The sequence below is a fragment of the Schistocerca cancellata genome, chromosome 10 (assembly GCF_023864275.1).
Source record: "Schistocerca cancellata isolate TAMUIC-IGC-003103 chromosome 10, iqSchCanc2.1, whole genome shotgun sequence".
In the NCBI taxonomy this organism is placed as follows: domain Eukaryota; kingdom Metazoa; phylum Arthropoda; class Insecta; order Orthoptera; family Acrididae; genus Schistocerca; species Schistocerca cancellata.
Genome location: NC_064635.1, coordinates 130,126,697 through 130,131,868, shown reverse-complemented (window position 1 = coordinate 130,131,868; position 5,172 = coordinate 130,126,697). Strand labels below are relative to the sequence as shown.

The 5,172-nt window shown below is 44.0% G+C and overlaps 1 non-coding gene across 1 annotated transcript; it reads right to left on the bottom strand.

Annotated features, from left to right (window-relative positions):
- Nucleotides 1-4,744: 4,744 nt before the first annotated feature.
- Trnat-ugu (transfer RNA threonine (anticodon UGU)) lies at nt 4,745-4,819 on the bottom strand. The gene has a single exon. It is a non-coding gene; the product is annotated as a tRNA-Thr (tRNA).
- Nucleotides 4,820-5,172: the final 353 nt, after the last annotated feature.

The following is a 5,172-nucleotide window of genomic DNA, read 5'->3' as shown; positions in this document are numbered from 1 at the left end:
AAAATCAAGACATGCTTATTTGTCGACCTAGAAAAAGCATTCATCAATGTAAAATGGGGCAAGATGTTGCACATTCTAAGAAGAATGGGAGTGAACTATAGTGAAAGACTGGTAATATACAATATTTACAGGGGCTATACAGGAGCATAAGACTAAGACCAATAACGAAGTGCTCGGATTCAAATGGCTCTGAGCACTATGGGACTTAACATCTTAGGTCATCAGTCCCCTAGAACTTAGAACTACGTAAACCTAACTAACCTAAGAACATCACGCACATCCATGCCCGAAGCAGGATTCAAACCTGCGACCGTAGCGGTCACGCGGTTCCGGACTGCAGCGCCTAGAACCGCACGGCCACCACGGCCGGCAATGCTCGGATTAAAAAGGGTATAAGTCACGGATGCAGTCTTTCGTCCGTATTGTTAAAGCTATAATTCGGAGAAGCAATGGCAGAAACAAAAGTAGTGGGGTTAACATTCAGGGTAGAAGGGCATCAATGATGAGACTCGCTGATGTTTCTGCTGTCCCCAATGAATGCGAAGAATTGCAAGATTTGTTGGGTTGGGTGGGCAGTCTAGCGATTACAGACTATGGATTGAGAGTAAATTCGAAAAAGACAAAGGTAATGAGAAGAGCGAGAAACTTTTCAAAATTGATGATCACGATGCAGATGAAGTTTGGGAGTTCTGCTACCTAGTCAGCGAGGTACCCCGTGATGAACGAAGCGAGGACGACGACAAAAAGCAGGCTACCATAGACAAAGAGGGCATTCCTGGCTAAATCTACTAGTATCAAAAATACGCCTTAATTTGAGGAATACATTTTTGAGAATGTACTTTTTGAGCGCAGCATTTTTTGGTGGTGAAAAATGAACACTGGGAAAACCGGAACAAAATAAAATTTAAACATTTGATATGTGGTACTCAGAGTGTGAGGTAACGGGCGAGTTGTGGCGCCCTGGAAATATTCTAACAAGGGAACCTCCCCATCGCACCCCCCTCAGATTTGGTTATAAGGTGGCACAGTGGATAGGCCTTGAAAAACTGAAAACAGATCAATCGAGAAAACAGGAAGAAGTTGTGTGGAACCATGAAAAAAATAAGCAAAATATACAAACTGAGTAGTCCATGCAGAAGATAGGCAACATAAAGGGTAGTGTGAGCTGAGGAACGCTGTGCTCCCGTGGTTAGCGCGAGCAGCTGTGGAGCTAGAGGTCCTTGGTTAAAGTCTTCCCTCGAGTGAAAAGTTTACAGTCTTTATTTTCGCAAAGTTATGATCTGTCCGTTCGTTCATTGACGTCTGTGTTCACTGTAATAAGTTTAATGTCTGTGTTTTGCGACCGCACCGCAAAACCATGCGATTAGTAGACGAAAGGACGTGCCTCTCCAATGGGAGCCGAAAACATTTGATCGCAAGGTCATAAGGTCAACCGATTCCTCCACAGGAAAACACGTCTGATATATTCTGTACGACACTGGTGGCGGCATGTGCGTCACATGACAGGAATATGTTGTCGATCCACCTAACTTGTACACTTGGCGAATGGGTAAAAAGATTCTTCCACCTTGCCCGATTTAGGTTTTCTTGTGGATGTGATAATCACTCGCAAAGAAGTGATGAAGGCATAAGAGATTGTCACGTAAACTGCAACAAATGAATGCAACAGTTTCACAGTCGGAATACATCTCACGTATTTAATGCACTCTCGTCCAAAGCAGCGAACAGTCAACTGCCAGCCAGGGAGCCTCGTTAGCAGGAATATTCTCTCTTCCGTGCGCTGTAGTCGACTGACGACGTGTATTTCGATGTTTGTTTAGGTGTAGCGTCCCCATACTACGGCGCAGTTACCTCGCATCGGACGGACAGATAATAATTGTCTGAAAATAAAAAAAGCTTTTGACTCGAGGTAAGACTTGAACCAAGGACCTCTCATTCCGCAGGTGCTCACGCTAACCACTGGACCACGACGCTCCTAAGCTCATACAATCCTTTATGTTGCCTATCTTCTGCATGGGCTACTCAGTTTGTATATTTTGCTTATTTTTTTCATAGTTCCACACAACTTCTTGTTTTCTCGATTGATCGGTGTTAAGTTTTTCAACTTATAACTAAATCTGAGGGGGGTGCGATGGGGAGGTTCCCTTGTAAGTTCAGAGTTGGCGGCCTACGCTCCGCAAGGTGCGGCTTGTTAGCAAGCGCGTGATGCCGCACAACGGCCGGACCACATGGTCCATCAAGCACGTGGTTGCGAATTCCTTGGTGACGCTGTGTCGATGTGAGACCATAATGGCAGACATTTCACAGTGCATATAGAAATTAATAGTAGCCAGAGAAATCATGATACCTCAAAAAGAAACATGTACATTACCACTATTTGCACGACGATTCTGATGGTGTAATCAGATTTTCAATATCTTTGTTAGTTTATAGTTTGATTTGGATGCGTTGTTTTAGGGGAGGAGGCCAAACAGCGAGGTCATCGGTCTCATCAGATTAGGGAAGGAAGTCAACCGTGCCCTTTTCAAAGGAACCATCCTGGCATTTGCCTGAAGAGATTTAGGGAAATCACGGGAAACCTAAATCAGGATGGCTGGACGCGGGATCGAACCGTCGTTCTCCCGAATGCGTGTCCAGTGAGCTAACCAGTGCGCCACCTCGCGCGGTCTATAATTTAGCATCTGACTGTAAGTTATACAAGTAACACCCAGCAACGAATTTCCAACATCTAAACGGATCATCCGATTTTGTCGATTGACGTGTCTTTAGAAAGACATTAGTGTAAACCTAAATTGGCATGACTTGCAGGCATGTAACTTTAATAGCACATGAGTTATTGGAGGTCAAAGTGGCCGATTACTGCTAATCACATCAGGCCACAAGTACTCCACAGTGACACGAGAAAACGGTAGCAGCATGCTTATAAATATATTTATTCATCTATGTCTTTGTTTATATCCCAAACATATTATTCATGAAGAACTTTGTTAAATATTGTGGTGTGCGTACTGTAAGACCTTCGGTACGCACACCATCAGATTAGTTGACTTGTCGCTCTAACGAAGTAGGCGAGTGTCAGCAATATGTCTCGTGGTCTTATCGTGGAGCCGGATGTGGTGGCCGAGCGGTTCTAGGCGCTTCAGTCTGGAACCGCGCGACCGCTACGGTCGCAGGTTCGAATCCTGCCTCTGGCATGGATGTGTGTGATGTCCTTAGGTTAGTTAGGTTTAAGTAGTTCTACGTTCTAGGGGACTGATGACCTCAGATGCTAAGTCCCATAGTGCTCAGAGCCATTTGAACCATTTTTTTCTTATCGTGGCGTGTTTATCTTCTGCCGTTAGGTCAGACGATAGAAATGCCACTTGCACGCTTAGAGTAGCAGATTGACGGTGACCAACTTTAAACAGAACTTGATTAATTTTCACACACATTTATTAAAATAATAACAAGTGTAGACATCACTTAACTTGATTCTGGATGCTATTTACAATTGACAATCTGTAGTTCCTTTGGTCTTGGTACGTTAATCTTATTCTCACAAATCTCTGAAATTTGAGAAAATGTCTATATATTTCTCTTCATGGCTATGTACAGGAATATGATAATCTTATTAGGCGCAGACAAACTTGACTATAGACTAATGCAGACTAACTAATCGGAGGTCTGTACACACGTTATAATACCTCGCGCGTTCAGGTATCACTGCGCGAGTGTGATCCGCGAGGAGAAAAGGTCCTACGTTAGCAGGAATATCATTGGCTGCGTTACATATTAATACGCGGATCGGCGGAAGCAGAATTTGGTCGGCCTTTATGGCAGCGCCATCTCGTAGAGCGGAGACGGACGAGCGCTGCGCCTGCACTGTTGTGCTTAGCGGGGCGCTCTAGTGGGAAAGTTGCGTACGCGCTGACTACACGGAACTAAGTACACAAGGAATATTTACTGTGTTTTAGAAAACACAGACATTAGACTACTGGCCTACCTTTTGTTCTATTCCTTTGATATATGTTTATTTAATTTGTTTATGTATCTAATGATGCGTGTTAGAGCGTGTTCATGGCTCAGCCATAGGAATATTTATTTAATTTCAAGTTATTTGAATGTAAATCCAGTGTTTCGAATGTGTGTCATGTTTGTGTGGGTGCGTTGGCCTGAAGACATGGCGCGAGTGCTCTAGCCAGTCACAGCGTTCGTGGATGGGGAGCTCGTGAGTGCGGAGATTGGATGGATGCGGGAGAAGAGTTTTGAGCAGGACGGCACAGGAGACGGAGAATGCTGGACGTGACCGCGCGCGGTCGGGAGAGTCGCGGGAAAGACTTGGACAGTGGAGCAGTTCGCACGTGGTCGCGAGAGATCGAAATATTTTCGAGTGCCTACTTGTGCTCTTGTGTGATTTCCATGGGTTCTGCAGTGAAGACGTAGTACGCACTTAGAAGTGAATATATTGCGAGCAATGTTGTTATTCATAACTAATTACGTGAAGTAGGAATCTATTGTTTCCCTGTTATTCAACTTTATTTTTATTTAATTGCTGGACCATCGACACCAATAAGTGTTTTGCAAAAATATACCGCATTCTCAAAAGTACTTCAACTATCGTACTCATCATTTAAAGTCGTTAAAATAGTATCTGCAGATTTTATGTAACTGCAATATTTCATTTATAAATGAAATGATAATTAAATGGACACCTTAGCTGCAAGCAGGCGTTGATATACTTCATTGGGGACATGTTGAAAATGTGTGCCCCGACCGGGACTCTAACCCGGGATCTCCTGCTTACATGGCAGACGCTCTATCCATCTGAGCCACCGCGGGCACAGAGGATAGTGCGTCTGCAGGGACTTATCCCTTGCACGCTCCCCGTGAGATCCACATTCCCAACATGTCCACAACACTACATTCGTAGTGCGCCTAATAGATGTTTGCCCATCATACTCATTACTCGTGGCAGATTAATCTACCAAGTCCCGTACGAGTTCGGGCATAGCGTGTGCGTTCGCACAAGAATGTCAAAGGCCGGGAACCCATATTTTTAACTATATATGACGGTAGTATCTGTTCCCGAAAGAACAGTTAATGTCAATGACCATTTATAAATTTCTATATTGGTTCTCAATTTTCCGTGTGATAAGAACCATCGACCATTCGACTCATGTGTGTATTCATATT